At 33.2% G+C, this 22,146-nt stretch overlaps 1 protein-coding gene across 2 annotated transcripts in view; it reads left to right on the plus strand.

Moving 5' to 3' along the window:
• Nucleotides 1-449: 449 nt before the first annotated feature.
• The window catches only part of Nos (Nitric oxide synthase), a 437,755-nt gene continuing 416,058 nt past the window's right edge, over nt 450-22,146 (plus strand). The window contains exon 1 of one of the 2 annotated variants that reach the window (XM_073970603.1): nt 450-1,078. The gene's annotated coding sequence lies outside the window, so the exon portion shown is untranslated. The remainder of the gene's footprint in view (nt 1,079-22,146) is intronic. The other variant, XM_073970600.1, reaches the window with a different exon arrangement.

Raw genomic sequence — 22,146 nt, forward strand, 5'->3', positions numbered from 1 at the left:
CTAGGACACTGATAAATACGTCGTTCACTCGACCTAGGACCTCATTGCTTGGCTGGTCTTTGAAAATGACATTTAAGAAGAGGGTCTGTTGAGCGATTTCTTGTGCCAATTATTTTGTGTTCGGTTTTTTAATATTTAACTGTTTCCGACCTCGCCTTTTGAAGCTTTTGGTTGAAAGCTCATTTCATTCACAATGGCTAAATACGTTTAGTCGCCACTTCTTCAAAAGTGAGCTTAATTCCCACATTTAAAGTCCCCAACTAAAATTTCACCAATATTTTAAGGATATTTTATACATGCGTGTCCTATAATTGTTGGATGCTTGTGGAACGTCAACTAAAGGACCAACACACCATCCACACACACTTTGTTTTGGGAATTTTTTTGCCTGGTAATGAATGGTGTGTGGTGCTCTGCCTCTGTTTACGCACGCACCTGTATGAATGAATAGTAGTCTGTCAACCAGCCGCCTGGTTGGCTGTTATGTTGTGCGAAAGAACTAACGAACGAATGAATGAATGGATTCATATCGCATAGATGGATGGATGGTGGGATGTGACTGGATGTGTGTTGGAGGATGGTTAAAAAGAAGACTTACGTTTCTACCAAAACCAAACTAACTAACAACGCAACAAAGCACAGCATAACACAAGACAAGAACAGACGCAGCAGTAGCAGCATTCGGAAGAACTTTTCGGGTATTTAAGGATGTTGCATTTGTGGCAATACAACAGTTGCTGCGCGACATTCACACGTGAAGGATCTCTCTCGTTACGGATAAAACATTTGCTTCGGGTGTTTTTAGGTGAATAGAAAGTGAATTTTGAATTAACAAAGAAAAAAAGAAAACATATGATAATGATGAAAGAAATCATAAGTGAAGGATAAATTTAAAGAATATTTTAAACATGAAAATAAAATGAAAATACATATCTAAAAATTAAATAAAATTGAATATAAAAAATTGTGATGCTGTAATAAAAAAGAAACAAAAGAGAAATTATTAAAAAAAAAAATAGTTATAATAAAAAGTTTTAAGTGAATGATGAGTGAAAAAATCTAAACGTTTAATAAAAAGGTTGGCCAATTTTATTTTAAAACAAAATATAAAAATTATATATTAAAATTAATTTTGATGCAATTAAGTCAGTTTAAAAAAATATTTAAATATTGAAAAATTTAAACAAAAATTAGCTACCTATGTGAATTAAAAAAAATATCTTAGGGGCAATATTAGTTTCAATATTTTTAATGTTTATTATTAGGGATGTCATTACATGGATTTTGCTATTATTTGAAATGAGAAGAAACGTTACCGCTAAATATTAGTTTCTTTTTCTATCAAAGTTTTTCTAACAGTTTTCAAATACTTTTGACAGAAGAGCAAGAATTACTTGATTTTGTCATCAGTCTATGATTGTAAAGAATCAAAATCGATCAGACGCTTTTGCCGACAGAAATATACCCAAGCTTATGATAGCAAAAAAACTGGGGTCCCAAGCGTGGATTTTTAATATTAATTTTTTATGGATTACCAGTGTCTCAGAAGCGGATTTTTAAATTTTTCTTTTCAAGGATTGTCAGTGCCGTATTTGTGGATTTTTTTAAAGGGATTTTCAGTGCCCTAGGCTTAGATTTTTTTAATTTTTCAAGGATTTTCAGTGGATTTTTTAAATTAATTTAATTTGTTTACGGATTGTCACTATATGAGGCTCTGATTTTGAAGGAATAATTTTGTAAGTAATATTTTGATTTTATAAGGTTATTTATTTTAAGTATTATCAGTGCTTTAGGCGTGTTTTTTGTAAGGATTATCGGTTCCCTAGGCGTGCATTTTAAAGTCAATTTTTTATGGTTATCAGTGCCTTGACGTGGATTTTTATAATCAATCTTTAAGTATTATTAGTATTCCAGACGTGAATTTCTACGTTAATATTTTAAGGATTATCAGAGCCATAGGTAGGTGTTGGTTAGATTAATTTTTTAAAGATTACCACTGCCTGAGTCTTGGATTTTTAAGCTATTTTTTTAAGGATTATCACTATCTGAGGCAGGGATTTTTAAGAGTTATTTTTTTAAGTATTATCTTGGATTTATAATGTTAATTTTTAAGGATTGATTGCGTGCCCTATGCGTGCATGTTTTAATCTTCATTTTTAAGGGTTATCAGTGCCTTAGACATAAGTTTTTAAACTTAATTTTTTTAAGGATTATCAGTGCCCTGGGCCTGGATTTTTAAAGTAATATTTTTAGGAATATCAGTACTCTAAAAATATCTTTTAAAATCCACTTTTAATATTCGGAGAGGTTTGAAAAAAATATTTTTAAAAAACGAACTTTAATATTCTGAAAGGTTTTGAAAAAAATAGTTTAAAAAATGCGTTTTATTGTCGTAAATAAAAAAAATCACATTTAATCTCCGAAAAGGTTTTGAAAAAATATCTTTAAAAATCGTTTAATATTCGGAAAGATTTTGAAAAAAATTTCTATACCAAACTCACGCTTAATATTCGGAAAAAATTTTGAAAGAATATCTTTAAAAAATACACGTTTAATATTCGGAAAGATTTTGAAAAAAATATCTATACCAAATCCACGTTAAATCTTCGGAAAGATTTAAAAAAAATGTTTTTAAAAAATCTACACTTAATATACGGATGTTGAAATAAAAATTCACGTTTAAAAAATATTTTAAAAAAATACTGGTTTCACATTCGGAAAGTGTTTAAAAAAATATCTTAAAAACGCGTTTTATTGTCGTAAATATTTAAATCAATTTTCGTAAATATATTGAAATATTGTAATATTTTGAAATAATAATATTAAAAACAAATAAATAAAAAAATTTATCTTTAAAAATCCACGGTTAATATTCGGAAAAAATATTAAAAAAAATTACGTTTAATATCGGAAAAGGTTTTGGAAAAAAATGTCTCTAAAAAATCTACATTTAATATACGCAAAGATGTTGAAAAAATATCTTTAAAAATTCACGTTTAATAATCGGAAAGGTTTGAAAAAATATTTTGAAAAAATCCACGTTCAATATTCGCAAAGGTTTTGAAAAAAAAAAACTTAAAAAACGCATTTTATTATCGTAAATATTTGAAGTAATTGTCGTATATTGAAATGTTGTTTGTCGTAAATATTTTGAAATAATATTTAAAAAATGTTTCTTTAGAAAATCCACGTTTACTATTCGAGAAAAATAAATTTTTAGAAAATCCACGTTTAATATTCGAGAAAAATGCATTTTTAGAAAATCCACGTTTAATATTTGAGAAAAATAAATTTTTAGAAAATCCACGTTTAATATTCGAGAAAAATAAATTTTTAGAAAATCCACGTTTAATATTCGAGAAAAATAAATTTTTAGAAAATCAACGTTTAATATTCGAGAAAAATACATTTTTAGAAAAATCCACGTTTAATATTCGAGAAAAATAAATCTTTAAAAAATCTGCGTTTAATATTCGGAGAGATTTTGAAAAGAATTCTATAAAAAATCCAATTAAAAAATGGGAAAGAATTTAAAAAAAATTGTTAAAAATCCAGGTTTAATCCTTTCATAAATTGGGAAAGATTTTTTAAATTCACGTTTTACATAAGAAAGATTTGAAAAAATATCTTCAAAAAATGTCCGTTTAATATTGGGGAATAAAAAAAATTTTATTAAAAAAATCTCTAAAAAATTCGCATCAAAATTTTTACAGGATTTAAAAAAATATCTTTAAACATCTAAGTTTTATACTCGGAAAGTATTTTAAGAAAATATATTTAAAAAGCCATTTTTTATATTCGGAAAGATTTTGAAGAAAATATCTTTAAAAAATCCATGGTTAGTATTCGCAAAGATTTTGTAAAAATAGCTTTAAAAGCTCCACGTTTAGTATTCGTAAAGATTTTAAAAAAATATCTTTAAAAAATACACGTTTTACTGTCGTTAAGATTTAAAAAAATGACTTTAAAAATCCAGCTTTAATATTGACAAAGATGTTTAAAAAAATATTCGAAAATGTTTTTCGGGTTTTAAAAAAAATCTTTGAAAAAATCCAGGAAAAAAATTGTAAAATATCTTTAAACAAGTAAGAACAGACTATAGTCGGACGGGGCCGACCATGTGATACCCTATACCACTATCCCTGTGCACTAGCTTTCCGGGCTAGCTGTTATAAGATGTGCATTAGAAATTTTACCAATTTTCACACAAAAGTTTTGATCAATTTAACCCGCTAAATATTATCCGATCATACCGTTGACTTGCACGCTACTTCTTCATCTCAAACCAAAACTACGTTTAAAATTTCGCGTCGATCGGACTATTATTGCGACCTACAGAGCGGCTACAAAATCGAGCAAAAATTTTGTTTTTGGTCCATTTCATCCCTTTAACATTTCACGATCATCGCCAAAAACTAATCAGTTCTATTCTGGTCCAAACCCGACCTCCATACTAAATTTCGTGACAATCGGTCCATAATTGCGGCCTCTAGCTTGATTACAATTTTTAATGGACGGACAGACGGACGGACGGACGGACACACATCGCTAAATCGCTTTATCTCGTCGAGATATGAAGTTTGGTATACCACATGAGGGGTCTACGACGAATATTTCGCGGCGTTACATGAATTTTTGGGAAAACAAACTTATTATACCCTTTTCCACATTGTGGTATAGGGTATAAAAATCCACGTTTAATATTCGGAAAGGTTTTAACAAAATATCTTTAAAAAATCCATGTTTAATATTCTGAAAGGTTTTAACAAAATATCTTTAAAAAATCCACGGAAAAAATGTAAAATATCTTTAAAAAAAATAAAAAATGTATCTTTAAAAATCCACGTTTAATATTCGGAAAACAATAAAAAAATATATCTTTAATATTCATAAAAGATAGGAAAATATATCTTTAAAATATCGTTTAATATTCGGAAAAAATAAAAAATGTATCTTTAAAAAATCTACGTTTAATATTCGGAAAAAACATATCTTTAAAAATCCCGGATTAATATTCGAAAAAAAAAACAAAATGTGTCATTAAAAAATTCAAGTTTAAGATTCGGAAACAATAAAAAATGTATTTTTTAAAAATCTACTTGGAAATTGGGAAAAATTTTGAAAAAAAATTGAGAAGATTTCATTTATATAGGAAAGTCTTTGAAAATATCTTCAAAAAATTCCCGTTTAATAGAAAGAATTTGAAGAAAATATCTTTAAAATGCACATTTCATATTCGGAAAGATTTTGAAAAAAAAAATCTCTAAAAAAAATAAAAAATATCTTTAATAAATTCACGCTTAATATTCTTAAAGATTTTGAAAAATGTCTTTAACAAATCCAGGTTTAATATTCGTAAAGATTTTGAAAAATGTCTTTAACAAATCCAGGTTTAATATTCGTAAAGATTTTGAAAAAAAATATCTTTAAAAAATCCACGTTTAATATTCGTAAAGATTTTGAAAAAAATATCTTTAAAAAATCCACGTTTTATTGTCGTAAAGATTTTGAAAAAAAATTAAAAAATTCACGTTTAATATTCGTAAAGATTTTGAAAAAAAACTTTAAAACATCCACTTCGTAAAGATTTTGTAAAAAAATATATATTTAAAAAATCAGTTTTAATATTGGCCAAAATTTACAAAAAAAAAAATACTCGGAAAGGCTTGCAAAATTTCTTTAAAAATCCACGTTTTATATTTGGAAATGTTTTAAGAAAATATCTTTAAAAAAATCACGGACAAAATTGTAAAATAGCTTAAAAAATCCACGTTTAATATTCATTTTAATATTCGGAAAAAATAAAAAAGTGTCTTTAATATACGTGAAAAATAAAAAAAATGTATCTTTAAAAAATTCTATGTTTAATATTCGAAAAAAAAAAAATAAAAAATATATCCTTAAAAATCCACGTTTAATATTCGAAAAAAAAAAAATAAAAAATGCATCTTTAAAAAATCCACATTTAATATTCGAAAAAAAAAAAATGAAAAATGTATCTTTAAAAATCCATGTTAAATATTCGAAAAGGTTTTGAAAAGAATATCTTTAAAAAAACACTTGAAAATTGGGAATGATTTTGGAAAAAAATATTTTAAAAATCCCGGTGTAATTCTCTCAAAAATGGGGAAAATTTTTTTAAATCCACGTTTAATAAAAGGAAAGATTTTAAAAAATATCTTCAAAAAATCCCCGTTTAATATTCGGAAAGATTAAAAAAAATCGAACATTGGTGGCTTTTTTTTATTGGGATTGCTGATACAATTTTGTTTTTCCAAAAAAGTCTGGCTTAATCCCATTGTTGGTGTTTTAATATTTTAAAACAACTAATTTATTAGTGGAAAAAGTTTTGCATTGTTCGCCAAGGGGTAAGGCAGGGAAGACTAGTTTCGATCTAATCAGTTCCCTTGCTTTTTGTTTGTGGATATTCTCCACCGAAGTTATTTTTCAATAACATCTTCAATAAAAACTCTTTATACCCAAACATCAATCGTCAGCTCGAAGTATAAATGTGAACAAAGAAAAAACTTCAATGAGAAGTTTTTCTTCAGCAACCTCCCACAAATACGACGAAAGCGTTTGTAAAAAAATATCTCAAAAAAATCCACTTCAAAAATTGTACGGGATTTAAAAAAACATATCTTTAAAAATCCAAGTTTTATATTCTGAAAGAATTTGAAGAAAATATCTTTAAAAATCCAGGTTTTTTTATTCGGAAAGATTTTGAAAAAATATGTATCTCTAAATAATTCACTTTTAATATTCGGAAAGATTACGAACGCAATTTCTTTAAAGAAAACACAGTTTTTATTCCGAAAAAATTCAAAAAAAAATTCCTTACAAAAAATATTTAAAAAATCCTCATTGGATATTTATAAAGATTTTAAAAAAGTATCTTAAAAAATCCATGTTTTATATAGGGAAAGGGTTTAAACAAATATCTTTAAAAAGATACGTTTTATAATTGGAAAGATTTTTAAAACAAAATGTTTAAAAATAGTCTGGATTAATCCCATTGTTGTTGTTTTAATATTTAAAAAATCGAATTTATTAGTGGAGAAAATTTGATATTGTTTGCCAAGGGGTAAGGCAGGGAAAACTATAGTTTCGATTGTCGCCATACAATCTCATCAGTTCTCTTGTTTTTTGTTTGCGGATATTCTCCGCCGATGCTATTTTTTAATAATTTTTTCTTTAAAAAAAAAAACGATTTGAAAAAATAAAAAACTTAAAAATACCTCGATAATGACTACACTATTATGCTAATATAAGTATGAAATAGACAGCGGAATTTGCATATTTTTCAAAAATTGAACTAGAAGAATTATATTTTTACGCCACTTTTGAACATATTTTGCCATAAATTTACATATTTTATTATATTTTGTACAAATTTAACAAACAAAAATTATATAAAATTATGATTATCGATTTGAGGTGATTTGTCCCACTTTTTAATTGCTACTCTAGTCCGGTCAAAATAGACATGCGTATAAGGGGGAAATAGCAAAAATTCCCACAAAGCTGAATTTTGGTGGAGAGCTAGTGTTGGCCATTAGAAGCAACGTCCTAAAAGTCCCCATCGATCCCATGTGTGCAAAACAAGTTATTCGGGGTCAAAGGTCATTTTTGGAGGCATTATTCAGTTTTTTTTTTAATTTTTCTCAAAAACGGTAATACTTAGCAAAAGACCGCTAAAGTAAAAGTTGTAGATTCAATAATTGTCTACAAGATTTTTAAAAAAGACTTACCATTTTTGAGATATCTCGATCTAAAGGTCAAATAAAAAATTAGCCGTGTAAGTACATTATGAGGTGAACCGAATAAAGTAACGATACTATGTGTTAGATACTTCCGTAAGCTTTCAAACGATATCCACTTTGCGGTAATCGGTTCAGTAGAACCGGGTCTAACCCGGTTTTTAAATTTGGCTTTTCGGGTCTAATAACCGGCGAACCGGATCCGCAACCGTTGAAAATTATACATTTCCGTAATCAGCGCAACAAACCCTACCTTCGGACAAAACATGAAAAAAATCGGAGAGTTTTCGTTGGGGTCGTTCCCGTTGGGCTTTCGATTATACATGTGGGTTAAATGGGCTATTTTTGCATAAAATGACTCTAAAATTGAATAACTCTAATAAACAGACTCCGATTTTGTTGGAATTTTTTTTTTAAAGATAGCTATAATTTCGCTCTTCAAGAAAATATATATATTTTTGGGGGACAGACCCGATTGCTTCGCTTATTTTAGCCGGTTCGTCTGAATATGTGCATATTTCCCTTATAAGTGCATACAAATCATGTGTTTTTTAGAACAGCTATATCTCAAGAATGGTTCCTTCTAAGAAAAAAATTATAAGAGTCGAACTTGTAGATAATTTTTCTGTCTACAATATTTACTTTAGTCACTTTTTGATTAGATCAACCGTTTTCAAAAAAATTAATCCGAAAACCTAAAAACCCTTAAATTTTGACCTTTGACCCCGAATAATTTTTTTTGCACACATGGGATCGATGGGGACTTTTAGGACGTTGCTTCTAATGGCAAACCCTAGCTCTCCACCAAAATTCAGCTTTGTGGGAATTTTTGCTATTTCAATGTCTATTTTGACCGGACTACTCATAAATTTGTAATAATCAACATGTCAACATTTAATTGATGCCACTTGTTATTGGTAAATTATGTTCGCTCCCTTGGGGTATGAAATTTATTACCCCCTATGGGACTGTAAGTAAACATTATCACATGCTTACACATGACCATACAAGCAAGCACTCACATACATACATACATCCATGATGTACGTGCAAAAGTGATGACTTTACAACATTAGTGGTCTATTAACACTTAATTTGAATTTAATGTATGCCGTTTTCCGAAGATCCCGAAAGATATTTCAAGTTGCTACACGCATTAACATATGCCAGGCAGGCTGTCAAACGGGCAGCAGTATGTCCACAGGATATAATTCATACACACGCACAGATTTGTTTGCCAGTGGGTTGGAATTTAAACACCTCGAATGAGCTTGTTACTGCTTCTACTGCTGTGTGTCCTGAGTGTTATTTTGCCTCGAAGGTTTTAACACAGAATATCATCGTATTAAGGATGTTGTTCTGAGTTCCTTAATAAGTCCCTACCCCCTCCCTTAATCGATAACAGTAAATCAAATGGAAAACACAAATCCAATTTGCAATTAAAACCAAAAATATTTAATCAAAGTGAAAATGCCACACAAAACACACACAGACATAAATGTCTGCCTACCTACATACATACATATGTATGTGGTATGAGGGAATGGACTTAATGTAAGTAATCGTAATAAACTTTGAAGTATCCTTACGTGTCATGTGATGTATTAGAATTGAGTGGCTTTATTTGTATTTTTTTTTGGGAGGGTTGATAATTAATAAAAACGTGAAAAGTGTTTCAGTTGCTCTGGTTTGGGGGCGATATTGACACAGATTTTCTACATAATAAAAAAAGAATACTGGTGGAGATACCACAGCACTTCCTTTATTGAATTCGTTCAGGAGTTATAGGTTCCATATCAATACGCCTAAATTTACAAATTAGAATTGAAATCTGCATTAAGGTTAATATTTTAAGGATTATCAGTGCCCTCGGAGGTGGATTTTGTAAGATTATTTCTATCAGTGTCTTAGGCGTGGATTTTTTACGGTTAATTTTTTTTCAAGCATTATCGGTGCCCTTGGCGTGGTTTTTTTAAGGTTAAGTTTTCAACCATTATCGGTGCCCTAGGCGTGGATTTTTTAAGATTATTTTTTCAAGCATTAGCAGTGCCCTAGGCGTGGATTTTTTAAGATTATTTTTTCAAGCATTAGCAGTGCCCTAGGCGTGGATTTTTTAAGATTATTTTTTCAAGCATTAGCAGTGCCCTAGGCGTGGATTTTTTAAGATTATTTTTTCAAGCATTAGCAGTGCCCTAGGCGTGGATTTTTTAAGATTATTTTTTCAAGCATTAGCAGTGCCCTAGGCGTGGATTTTTTAAGATTATTTTTTCAAGCATTAGCAGTGCCCTAGGCGTGGATTTTTTAAGATTATTTTTTCAAGCATTAGCAGTGCCCTAGGCGTGGATTTTTTAAGATTATTTTTTCAAGCATTAGCAGTGCCCTAGGCGTGGATTTTTTAAGATTATTTTTTCAAGCATTAGCAGTGCCCTAGGCGTGGATTTTTTAAGATTATTTTTTCAAGCATTAGCAGTGCCCTAGGCGTGGATTTTTTAAGATTATTTTTTCAAGCATTAGCAGTGCCCTAGGCGTGGATTTTTTAAGATTATTTTTTCAAGCATTAGCAGTGCCCTAGGCGTGGATTTTTTAAGATTATTTTTTCAAGCATTAGCAGTGCCCTAGGCGTGGATTTTTTAAGATTATTTTTTCAAGCATTAGCAGTGCCCTAGGCGTGGATTTTTTAAGATTATTTTTTCAAGCATTAGCAGTGCCCTAGGCGTGGATTTTTTAAGATTATTTTTTCAAGCATTAGCAGTGCCCTAGGCGTGGATTTTTTAAGATTATTTTTTCAAGCATTAGCAGTGCCCTAGGCGTGGATTTTTTAAGATTATTTTTTCAAGCATTAGCAGTGCCCTAGGCGTGGATTTTTTAAGATTATTTTTTCAAGCATTAGCAGTGCCCTAGGCGTGGATTTTTTAAGATTATTTTTTCAAGCATTAGCAGTGCCCTAGGCGTGGATTTTTTAAGATTATTTTTTCAAGCATTAGCAGTGCCCTAGGCGTAGATTTTTTAAGATTATTTTTTCAAGCATTAGCAGTGCCCTAGGCGTGGATTTTTTAAGATTATTTTTTCAAGCATTAGCAGTGCCCTAGGCGTGGATTTTTTAAGATTATTTTTTCAAGCATTAGCAGTGCCCTAGGCGTGGATTTTTTAAGATTATTTTTTCAAGCATTAGCAGTGCCCTAGGCGTGGATTTTTTAAGATTATTTTTCAAGCATTAGCAGTGCCCTAGGCGTGGATTTTTTAAGATTATTTTTTCAAGCATTAGCAGTGCCCTAGGCGTGGATTTTTTAAGATTATTTTTTCAAGCATTAGCAGTGCCCTAGGCGTGGGTTTTTTAAGATTATTTTTTCAAGCATTAGCAGTGCCCTAGGCGTGGATTTTTTAAGATTATTTTTTCAAGCATTAGCAGTGCCCTAGGCGTGGATTTTTTAAGATTATTTTTTCAAGCATTAGCAGTGCCCTAGGCGTGGATTTTTTAAGATTATTTTTTCAAGCATTAGCAGTGCCCTAGGCGTGGATTTTTTAAGATTATTTTTTCAAGCATTAGCAGTGCCCTAGGCGTGGATTTTTTAAGATTATTTTTTCAAGCATTAGCAGTGCCCTAGGCGTGGATTTTTTAAGATTATTTTTTCAAGTATTAGCAGTGCCCTAGGCGTGGATTTTTTAAGATTATTTTTTCAAGCATTAGCAGTGCCCTAGGCGTGGATTTTTTAAGATTATTTTTTCAAGCATTAGCAGTGCCCTAGGCGTGGATTTTTTAAGATTATTTTTTCAAGCATTAGCAGTGCCCTAGGCGTGGATTTTTTAAGATTATTTTTTCAAGCATTAGCAGTGCCCTAGGCGTGGATTTTTTAAGATTATTTTTTCAAGCATTAGCAGTGCCCTAGGCGTGGATTTTTTAAGATTATTTTTTCAAGCATTAGCAGTGCCCTAGGCGTGGATTTTTTAAGATTATTTTTTCAAGCATTAGCAGTGCCCTAGGCGTGGATTTTTTAAGATTATTTTTTCAAGCATTAGCAGTGCCCTAGGCGTGGATTTTTTAAGATTATTTTTTCAAGCATTAGCAGTGCCCTAGGCGTGGATTTTTTAAGATTATTTTTTCAAGCATTAGCAGTGCCCTAGGCGTGGATTTTTTAAGATTATTTTTTCAAGCATTAGCAGTGCCCTAGGCGTGGATTTTTTAAGATTATTTTTTCAAGCATTAGCAGTGCCCTAGGCGTGGATTTTTTAAGATTATTTTTTCAAGCATTAGCAGTGCCCTAGGCGTGGATTTTTTAAGATTATTTTTTCAAGCATTAGCAGTGCCCTAGGCGTGGATTTTTTAAGATTATTTTTTCAAGCATTAGCAGTGCCCTAGGCGTGGATTTTTTAAGATTATTTTTTCAAGCATTAGCAGTGCCCTAGGCGTGGATTTTTTAAGATTATTTTTTCAAGCATTAGCAGTGCCCTAGGCGTGGATTTTTTAAGATTATTTTTTCAAGCATTAGCAGTGCCCTAGGCGTGGATTTTTTAAGATTATTTTTTCAAGCATTAGCAGTGCCCTAGGCGTGGATTTTTTAAGATTATTTTTTCAAGCATTAGCAGTGCCCTAGGCGTGGATTTTTTAAGATTATTTTTTCAAGCATTAGCAGTGCCCTAGGCGTGGATTTTTTAAGATTATTTTTTCAAGCATTAGCAGTGCCCTAGGCGTGGATTTTTTAAGATTATTTTTTCAAGCATTAGCAGTGCCCTAGGCGTGGATTTTTTAAGATTATTTTTTCAAGCATTAGCAGTGCCCTAGGCGTGGATTTTTTAAGATTATTTTTTCAAGCATTAGCAGTGCCCTAGGCGTGGATTTTTTAAGATTATTTTTTCAAGCATTAGCAGTGCCCTAGGCGTGGATTTTTTAAGATTATTTTTTCAAGCATTAGCAGTGCCCTAGGCGTGGATTTTTTAAGATTATTTTTTCAAGCATTAGCAGTGCCCTAGGCGTGGATTTTTTAAGATTATTTTTTCAAGCATTAGCAGTGCCCTAGGCGTGGATTTTTTAAGATTATTTTTTCAAGCATTAGCAGTGCCCTAGGCGTGGATTTTTTAGGATTATTTTTTCAAGCATTAGCAGTGCACTAGGCGTGGATTTTTTAAGATTATTTTTTCAAGCATTAGCAGTGCCCTAGGCGTGGATTTTTTAAGATTATTTTTTCAAGCATTAGCAGTGCCCTAGGCGTGGATTTTTTAAGATTATTTTTTCAAGCATTAGCAGTGCCCTAGGCGTGGATTTTTTAAGATTATTTTTTCAAGCATTAGCAGTGCCCTAGGCGTGGATTTTTTAAGATTATTTTTTCAAGCATTAGCAGTGCCCTAGGCGTGGATTTTTTAAGATTATTTTTTCAAGCATTAGCAGTGCCCTAGGCGTGGATTTTTTAAGATTATTTTTTCAAGCATTAGCAGTGCCCTAGGCGTGGATTTTTTAAGATTATTTTTTCAAGCATTAGCAGTGCCCTAGGCGTGGATTTTTTAAGATTATTTTTTCAAGCATTAGCAGTGCCCTAGGCGTGGATTTTTTAAGATTATTTTTTCAAGCATTAGCAGTGCCCTAGGCGTGGATTTTTTAAGATTATTTTTTCAAGCATTAGCAGTGCCCTAGGCGTGGATTTTTTAAGATTATTTTTTCAAGCATTAGCAGTGCCCTAGGCGTGGATTTTTTAAGATTATTTTTTCAAGCATTAGCAGTGCCCTAGGCGTGGATTTTTTAAGATTATTTTTTCAAGCATTAGCAGTGCCCTAGGCGTGGATTTTTTAAGATTATTTTTTCAAGCATTAGCAGTGCCCTAGGCGTGGATTTTTTAAGATTATTTTTTCAAGCATTAGCAGTGCCCTAGGCGTGGATTTTTTAAGATTATTTTTTCAAGCATTAGCAGTGCCCTAGGCGTGGATTTTTTAAGATTATTTTTTCAAGCATTAGCAGTGCCCTAGGCGTGGATTTTTTAAGATTATTTTTTCAAGCATTAGCAGTGCCCTAGGCGTGGATTTTTTAAGATTATTTTTTCAAGCATTAGCAGTGCCCTAGGTGTGGATTTTTTAAAATTATTTTTTCAAGCATTAGCAGTGCCCTAGGCGTGGATTTTTTAAGATTATTTTTTCAAGCATTAGCAGTGCCCTAGGTGTGGATTTTTTAAAATTATTTTTTCAAGCATTAGCAGTGCCCTAGGCGTGGATTTTTTAAGATTATTTTTTCAAGCATTAGCAGTGCCCTAGGTGTGGATTTTTTAAAATTATTTTTTCAAGCATTAGCAGTGCCCTAGGCGTGGATTTTTTAAGATTATTTTTTCAAGCATTAGCAGTGCCCTAGGTGTGGATTTTTTAAAATTATTTTTTCAAGCATTAGCAGTGCCCTAGGCGTGGATTTTTTAAGATTATTTTTTCAAGCATTAGCAGTGCCCTAGGTGTGGATTTTTTAAAATTATTTTTTCAAGCATTAGCAGTGCCCTAGGCGTGGATTTTTTAAGATTATTTTTTCAAGCATTAGCAGTGCCCTAGGTGTGGATTTTTTAAAATTATTTTTTCAAGCATTAGCAGTGCCCTAGGCGTGGATTTTTTAAGATTATTTTTTCAAGCATTAGCAGTGCCCTAGGTGTGGATTTTTTAAAATTATTTTTTCAAGCATTAGCAGTGCCCTAGGCGTGGATTTTTTAAGATTATTTTTTCAAGCATTAGCAGTGCCCTAGGTGTGGATTTTTTAAAATTATTTTTTCAAGCATTAGCAGTGCCCTAGGCGTGGATTTTTTAAGATTATTTTTTCAAGCATTAGCAGTGCCCTAGGTGTGGATTTTTTAAAATTATTTTTTCAAGCATTAGCAGTGCCCTAGGTGTGGATTTTTTAAGATTATTTTTTCAAGCATTAGCAGTGCCCTAGGTGTGGATTTTTTAAAATTATTTTTTCAAGCATTAGCAGTGCCCTAGGCGTGGATTTTTTAAGATTATTTTTTCAAGCATTAGCAGTGCCCTAGGTGTGGATTTTTTAAAATTATTTTTTCAAGCATTAGCAGTGCCCTAGGCGTGGATTTTTTAAGATTATTTTTTCAAGCATTAGCAGTGCCCTAGGCGTGGATTTTTTAAGATTATTTTTTCAAGCATTAGCAGTGCCCTAGGCGTGGATTTTTTAAGATTATTTTTTCAAGCATTAGCAGTGCCCTAGGCGTGGATTTTTTAAGATTATTTTTTCAAGCATTAGCAGTGCCCTAGGCGTGGATTTTTTAAGATTATTTTTTCAAGCATTAGCAGTGCCCTAGGCGTGGATTTTTTAAGATTATTTTTTCAAGCATTAGCAGTGCCCTAGGCGTGGATTTTTTAAGATTATTTTTTCAAGCATTAGCAGTGCCCTAGGCGTGGATTTTTTAAGATTATTTTTTCAAGCATTAGCAGTGCCCTAGGCGTGGATTTTTTAAGATTATTTTTTCAAGCATTAGCAGTGCCCTAGGTGTGGATTTTTTAAAATTATTTTTTCAAGCATTAGCAGTGCCCTAGGCGTGGATTTTTTAAGATTATTTTTTCAAGCATTAGCAGTGCCCTAGGCGTGGATTTTTTAAGATTATTTTTTCAAGCATTAGCAGTGCCCTAGGCGTGGATTTTTTAAGATTATTTTTTCAAGCATTAGCAGTGCCCTAGGTGTGGATTTTTTAAAATTATTTTTTCAAGCATTAGCAGTGCCCTAGGTGTGGATTTTTTAAAATTATTTTTTCAAGCATTAGCAGTGCCCTAGGCGTGGATTTTTTAAGATTATTTTTTCAAGCATTAGCAGTGCCCTAGGTGTGGATTTTTTAAAATTATTTTTTCAAGCATTAGCAGTGCCCTAGGCGTGGATTTTTTAAGATTATTTTTTCAAGCATTAGCAGTGCCCTAGGTGTGGATTTTTTAAAATTATTTTTTCAAGCATTAGCAGTGCCCTAGGCGTGGATTTTTTAAGATTATTTTTTCAAGCATTAGCAGTGCCCTAGGTGTGGATTTTTTAAAATTATTTTTTCAAGCATTAGCAGTGCCCTAGGCGTGGATTTTTTAAGATTATTTTTTCAAGCATTAGCAGTGCCCTAGGTGTGGATTTTTTAAGATTATTTTTTCAAGCATTAGCAGTGCCCTAGGCGTGGATTTTTTAAGATTATTTTTTCAAGCATTAGCAGTGCCCTAGGTGTGGATTTTTTAAGATTATTTTTTCAAGCATTAGCAGTGCCCTAGGCGTGGATTTTTTAAGATTATTTTTTCAAGCATTAGCAGTGCCCTAGGCGTGGATTTTTTAAGATTATTTTTTCAAGCATTAGCAGTGCCCTAGGTGTGGATTTTTTAAAATTATTTTTTCAAGCATTAGCAGTGCCCTAGGTGTGGATTTTTTAAAATTATTTTTTCAAGCATTAGCAGTGGATTTTTAAGATTATTTTTTCAAGCATTAGCATTGCCCTAAGCGTGGATTATTTAAAATTATTTTTTCAAGCATTAGCAGTGGATTTTTAAGATTATTTTTTTCAAGCATTAGCAGTGCCCTAAGCGTGGATTATTTAAAATTATTTTTTCAAGCATTAGCAGTGGATTTTTAAGATTATTTTTTTCAAGCATTAGCAGTGCCCTAAGCGTGGATTATTTAAAATAATTTTTTCAAGCATTAGCAGTGGCCTAGGCGTAGATTCTTTAAGGTTAATTTTTCAAGCATTAGTTGTTATTTTTTCAAGCATTAGCAGTGCCCTAGGCGTGGATTTTTTAAGATTATTTTATCAAGCATTAGCAGTGCCCTAGGTGTGGATTTTTAAGATTATTTTTTTAAGAATTAGCAGGGCCCTAGACGTGATATTTTATACCCTCAGCATTTATGCTAACGAGGGTATATACACTTTCATACGGACAAAATGTGCCTCATCGAAATAATGCTTTTAGGCCCCAAGAATGTTTGGACGAAATGTGTTTCAGACAATTTGGAGTTGATTTAGCCATGTCTGTCTGTCTGGCTGGCTGGAGCGCACGATAACTCTCGAACGGATCAACCGATTCGGTCCAACATGCGGCTTTCGTAATATTTTGTCCAAACTTAGTTTAAGTTCGAAGATAAGCCATATGGACCCTCACCCACAAAAGTTCAAAAATGTTCGGAAAAATTGTGCGCATCAGAACTCTTGAAGGGAGTAACCGATTTGGTTCATACTTCGCACATCGTAAAACTTCTACCAGACTTAGGTGAGGTTCAGTTTAAGACCTGTTCTCGAATTGCTTTGATTTTTGTTACAACAACTTGTATTCACTGTCCCCTATACGAAGGTACAAGTTTCATCAGGGACAAGTCCATACTTCCTGAGAAAATAGCCTGAAAGTTGCAAACAAAAAAACCATATGATACCGTGTGCAGTGGTTGGAGCGAAAGATAACTCTCGAACGGATCTGCCGATTCGGTCCAAAATTTTGCCTTCGTAATATTTTGTCCAAACATAGTTTAAGTTCGACGATAAACCATATCGGCCCACTCCTTCAAGTACCTCCCCCCCAAAAGTTCAAAATTGTTCGGAAAAATTGTGCGCACGAAAACTATTGAATTGAGTGACCAATTTGGTTCATACTTTACACATCCTAATATATATACCAGATATAGATTAGGTTCGAATATGGATTATAATTGTCCACTCCCTCGGGTACCTCCCACAAAAATTTTCGGATAAGTTCACTTTAAGACCAGCTCTCGAATCACTTTGATTTTTGTTGAAACAACTTGCATTCGCTGTCCCAATCACGGCGGTAAAAGTTTTTTCAGGGACAAGTCCATACTTCTTGAGAAAACAGCCCGAAGGGCGTAAAACCCCCTATGGCACCCCCATGGTCTATGTCGGTCCATTCCTTTAAGTACCTCTTCCGCAAAACTTTTGAACTTTAATCCCAATCAACATTTTTGTCGGTTCATACGCCCAAAATTTTGAAACCCACTAAATACATACGTTTTTTGGGAAAAAAGTGTTTCAAATTACACAGGCTGAGGGTATATCTCTGTCGGCAAAGCCGACTTATACTTTTTTACTTGTTGAGAATAAGAATTAGCAGTGCCCTAGGCGTGGATTTTTTAAGATTATTTTTTTCAAGCAGTGCCTTGGCGTGGATTTTTTAAGATTATTTTTTTCAAGCAGTGCCTTGGCGTGGATTTTTTAAGATTATTTTTTTTCAAGCATTAGCAGTGCCTTGGCGTGGATTTTTTAAGATTATCGGGTATGTTCTGAGACACACTTCACCTCTCACTTCACGCCTCAAGCATTTTGTCTACCCCATTTACTCCTATTTTATGCGAATTTCCTGGGTCTAAGATTCATTAGGGCATTTAAAAGAAGAGTACACCATAGTCCGTCCATAAAATACTCGAAACATAAGCGAAAATGGGGAGAACAAAATGCTTGTGGGGTGAAGTGAGAGGTTAAGTGCGCCTCGAACACACCCGTATTTTTTCAAGCAATAGCAGTGCCCTAGGCGTGGATTTTTAAAGATTATTTTTTCAAGCATTAGCAGTGCCCTAGGAGTGGATTTTTTAAAATTTTTTTTATGTGTCCTAGGCGCGGATTTTTTAAGTTTTTTTTAAGCATTACGAGTGCCCTAGGCGTGGTTTCTTAAGATTACCTTTTCAAGGATTATCAGTATCCTAGGTTTGGATTTTTAAGATTACTTTTTCAAGGATTCTCAGTATCCTGGGCTTGGATTTTTAAGATTACTTTTTCAAGGATTATCAGTATCCTGGGCTTGGATTTTGAAGCTTATTTTCTTAAGGATTATCAGTATCCTAGACCTGGACTTTTAAGCTTATTTTTTCAAGCATTAGCAGTTCCCCAGGCGTGGGTTTCTTAAGATTACTTTTTCAAGCTTTATCAGTCGCCGACGATATCCGTTTCAGACATTTCGGAGTTGATCTAGCTCCATCCGTATCTGACTTGCTTGTCTACATGATAAGCATTACACCTCGTAATATTTTTTTCCAAACTTATTGGGCACGAAAAATATAATGTTTCATGAATTTTTTACAAGAAATCTACCAAGCTTTTTTAGAAGATTTTTTTTCGTCTGAAAGGTCACACATTGAGCTACTTTCTCCGAGACACTGTTTTTATTAACGCAGTTGCGGTGCCCACAGTAGCTCGACGAACGAAAAAGTATCAGTCGGCTTTGCTAACTGAGATATACCCTCAAACTATATGAATAGAAACTCTCATCTACGGACAGATCCACAGTGGTCCCACTTGTATGGAAAGGAGTGCCAAAAAAAAAAGTTATAATCGAGCTACCGCCTCGAAATTTTTAACATAGTTTTATAACAAGCCCAAAAGAGAGAAAAAAATTGAATGAATGTAGGTGCACGTTTAGGTATAGCTAAACGTACCTCCCGATATTCGGTATTTTGACGATTTTAGCCAAATTTTCCAATCGATTTGGATTATAAGTCCAAGTTTAGATATAGGTCCCATATTTTGACGATTTTAGCCAAATTTTCTAACCGAGTTGGCTGTCATTTTGTATTTTGACTTCGGAGGGAACACCATACCTCCGTGCAAAAAATGTTCAATATAGGTCCAAGCTCCCATATAAACGTACCTCCCGATATTCGGTATTTTGACGATTTTAGCCAAATTTTCCAACCGATTTGGCTGTAATTTTGAGTTCTGAGCGAACAACATACCTCCTTGCAAAAAATGTTCAATATAGGTCCACGTTTAGGTATAGCTCCCATATAAACGTAGCTCCCGATTTTCGGAATTTTGGCGATTTGACAGGCGTGGTATAAGGGGAATAACTTACAGGGTGGCAGCTGGGGGCAGCTGTATCTCGTTTTATTGCAAACTAGATACTTTCACCTGTATTCTAAAAAAATATGGACTTGCCCTCAACATAAATTAATAGTAATGATATTAAAAATGGCACAAAAAGTCATTTACAAAGAATTTATTTTTAACCCCCCGTTTACACATGCAAGTGGCAGTTCGAAAAACACAAATACACTCACACATATTCATTGCCACACCAACTAACAACCTCACTGCCGACAAAATTTTCTTGTCAGTAATCAATGTAAGTGCTTTGAAAGTAACTTCAATTTTTTTCCGAACGTCTACACATGCAAGTGTCAGTTCGAAAAAATTGAAGTTTCGACTATAATATGTATACACAACTGTCTGTAAGTTACTTGCATGTGTAATCATTGGGTAAGGAAGTTAGAAAACGAATTTTCAATTTGTTTTTTCGTAAAAACATAGTCAATGCCATCAGCTATAAGTTTCATTTTGGAAATTGTATTTTTAATTTCACTCATAAACTACGAATGCTTTGCGGATCTATTTTCCGTTTTTAAGGCACCGCATACAAGTCTCAACTTCTTCGACTTAACTTCACATATTACCGCTGTAAATTAAAAAAAAAAATCATATTGGATATTAAAAATTTAATGTGTTTAGAGAATATTTCTTTCAATCGCAATCAAATTTGTCGCCATAAAAATTTCGATTTTTGTCCACGGGCGGTACCACAGTGAGATCGAATGTATTTAAGGTCTTTTCAGAATGTTGTGACACTTTTTGGACATTTGAACTTGCCGACAAAAAGTGGATTAGTATTAAAGTTCGTTAAGCATCAGCTGTAAACGGGACCACAACGAACAGCATCAGTATACATTTCCAAAGGATCTTCGAACAGACCCTAAACTGCAATTAGACACAAATGTTGAACTTTTGTGGGGGAGATACCCTAAGGAGAGAACCGATATGGTCCACTTTAGACGTGAAACTAAATTTGGACAAACTAGTAGGAGGTCCAAAGTTTGGACCAAATTGGTTGCCATTTTAGTGACATTTTTTAAATGTTGGGGGTAGGTACCGCAAGTTGTGGACCTGTGGACCGGTATTGCCCATCTTCGAACTGCAACTAAGTTCGGACAAAATATGACGATGGCCAAATTTTGGACCAAATCTGTTGATCAGTTCGGGAGTTATCGTGCTCTCCAACCACTACATATGTTGCCATAAGGGGTTTTTTACACCTTTCAGGCTGTTTTCGCAAGAAGTATGTCCTTGCCCCTGAAAAAACTTTTACCGTCATAATTGAGGCAGCGAATGCAAGTTGCTTCAACAAAAATCAAAGTGATACGAGAGCAGGTCTTAAAGTGAACTTATCCGATTTTTTTTCTATATCTGGTAGATACATACATATATCGGGATGTGTAACGTATGGACCAAATCGGTCATTCCCTTCAAGAATTATCGTGCGCACCATTTTCCGAACAGTTTTGAACTTTTGTGGGGGAGGTACCTGAAAAAGTGGACCGATATGGCTTACCTTCGAACTTAAACTACGCTTGGCCAAAATATTACGAAGGCCAGTTTTTGAATCGAGTCGGTAGATCCGTTCGAGAGTTATCTTGTGCTCCAACCACTACACACGGTGTCATAGGGGTTTTTTTTGCACCTCTCAGGCTATTTTCTCAGGAAGTATGGACATGCCCCTGATGAAACATGTACAGTCGTATGGGGGGCAGTAAATGTTACAATAACAAGTAAGAAAGTATCAGTCAGTTGTGCTTACGGAGATATACCCTCAGCCAATGACCAAAAAAAAAAAAAAAAAAAACAAAACAGTTTGGAAACATTTTTTGAAAACGTTTTAAAGTTATCTTGCACAATAGCCATATGTTGCTGACAGGGTTTTGGAGCTTTTGGGCCATTACCTCTGGAAGTATTGACTTACTCTCGAAAAAAATGCTACAGTTGTAAATGAGGCCTCTAGAACAACATACCTACTTAAAAGAATCAAAACGATGCGAGAGGAGTTCTTAAACTTTACTTTTTCCGAAGGAGTGGACCGACCTGATACAAGACTGGATGAAATAATACGATGTGCAATGTCTGCACGAATCAGAAACTCCCTGCAAGAAATATCTTGCGGATTTGCCATTTTGGTTGGTGCCGTCAGGGTTTCTTGCAGCTTTTAGGCTGATATCTCAAGAAGTGTGGACTTGCGCAAGAAAAAAATTGTACCGTCGTAAAGGAAGCCGCAGGGACAACCTACTGAAAAAAATTCAACCCGATCAGAGAGTTGCTCTTAAAATTCACTTTATCTGAATTTGTGTGGGAGGTACCCGAAGGAGTGGACCAATATAGTCCATATTCGAACCCGATCTATATCTGGAAGGAATAATACGATGTGCAAAGTTTGGACCGAATCAATTGCTCCCTTCAAGAGTTATCGTTCACAGCATTTTACAGAGAAATTTTGAACTTTTGTGGGAGAGGTACCCGATGGAGTGGACCGATATGGCCCATCTTCGAACTTAAACTAAGTTTGCACAAAATATTGCGAATGCAAAATGTTGCACCGAATAGGCAGATCCGTTGGAGAGTTATGCTGCGCT

The sequence above is a fragment of the Musca autumnalis genome, unplaced genomic scaffold, assembly GCF_047663935.1.
Source record: "Musca autumnalis isolate F117 unplaced genomic scaffold, ASM4766393v1 scaffold_2, whole genome shotgun sequence".
Taxonomy (NCBI): domain Eukaryota; kingdom Metazoa; phylum Arthropoda; class Insecta; order Diptera; family Muscidae; genus Musca; species Musca autumnalis.